We start from the raw sequence: 1,412 nt of genomic DNA on the forward strand, positions 1-1,412 counted from the left end.
CAGAGCATTAGACGATGGCATGAACAATTCCGAAAAACAAGTTGTTTGTGTAAAGGCAGGTCACCGGGTCATCCCTGAGAGTGTGACACAGACGTCGAACGAAGTCGCCATAGTTTCACAAGGAGTATGCAGAAATCCGTTCGCCATACAGCTCGAAAGCTCATCATGCTCCGATATCCACCTGGCGTGCGTTGCTTCGAGGCTTATACATGAAACCATGCAAAATTCAGCTAGCGCAAGCTCTTCGTGAAGGTGACACACAACAACGTGTGGAGTTCTGTAATTTCAGTGTTGACCCAAGATGGAGGAAGACAGTTTTCTTCAATGCTTAGCGTTTAGTGATGTGGCAACATTCAAATTTAAATGGCAAAGTGAACCGTCATAAAATGAGAATATGGTGTACGAAACAGCCACATTAAGTTGTACAACATGAAAGAGACTCTCCAACATTAAATGTGTTTTGTGCAGTTTCATGGGAAAACGTGAGTGGTCCATTTTTCTTTGACGAAAACACTGTTATATGAAGCACGTATCTTGATATGCTTGAGAACTTTCTTTTCCCACAGATGGAGACTGATTCGAATGACTTGATTTACCAACAGGATTGGGCACTACCACACAGGCAACCGGAGATGCAGGAATTTTTAAATCATTGGATTAAGACAGCAAGCACAGGCAATACTATTGTGCCTATGAAACTTCCTGGCAGATTAAAACTGTAAGCCCGACAGAGATTCGAACTCGGGACCTTTGCCTTTCGCGGGCAAGTGCTCTACCAACTGAGCTATCGAAGCACGACTCACGCCCGGTACTCACAGCTTTACTTCTGCCAGTACCTCGTCTCCTACCTTCCAAACTTTACAGAAGCTCTCCTGCGAACCTTGCAGAACTAGCACTCCTGAAAGAAAGGATATTGCGGAGACATGGCTTAGCCACAGCATGGGGGATGTTTCCAGAATGAGATTTTCACTCTGCAGCGGAGTGTGCGCTGATGTGAAACTTCCTGGCAGATTAAAACTGTGTGCCTGACCGAGACTCGAACTCGGGACCTTTGCCTTTCGCGGGCAAGTGCTCTACCAACTGAGCTATCGAAGCACGACTCACGCCCGATACTCACAGCTTTACTTCTGCCAGTACCTCGTCTCCTACCTTCCAAACTTTACAGAAGCTCTCCTGCGAACCTTGCAGAACTAGCACTCCTGAAAGAAAGGATATTGCGGAGACATGGCTTAGCCACAGCATGGGGGATGTTTCCAGAATGAGATTTTCACTCTGCAGCGGAGTGTGCGCTGATGTGAAACTTCCTGGCAGATTAAAACTGTGTGCCTGACCGAGACTCGAACTCGGGACCTTTGCCTTTCGCGGGAAAGTGCTCTACCAACTGAGCTATCGAAGCACGACTCACGCCCGGT

At 47.2% G+C, this 1,412-nt stretch overlaps 1 non-coding gene across 1 annotated transcript; it reads right to left on the reverse strand.

Annotated features, from left to right (window-relative positions):
• Positions 1-1,021: 1,021 nt before the first annotated feature.
• On the reverse strand, positions 1,022-1,096 carry Trnas-cga (transfer RNA serine (anticodon CGA)). The gene has a single exon. It is a non-coding gene; the product is annotated as a tRNA-Ser (tRNA).
• Positions 1,097-1,412: the final 316 nt, after the last annotated feature.

Source organism: Schistocerca cancellata, chromosome 8 (genome assembly GCF_023864275.1).
Source record: "Schistocerca cancellata isolate TAMUIC-IGC-003103 chromosome 8, iqSchCanc2.1, whole genome shotgun sequence".
NCBI lineage: Eukaryota > Metazoa > Arthropoda > Insecta > Orthoptera > Acrididae > Schistocerca > Schistocerca cancellata.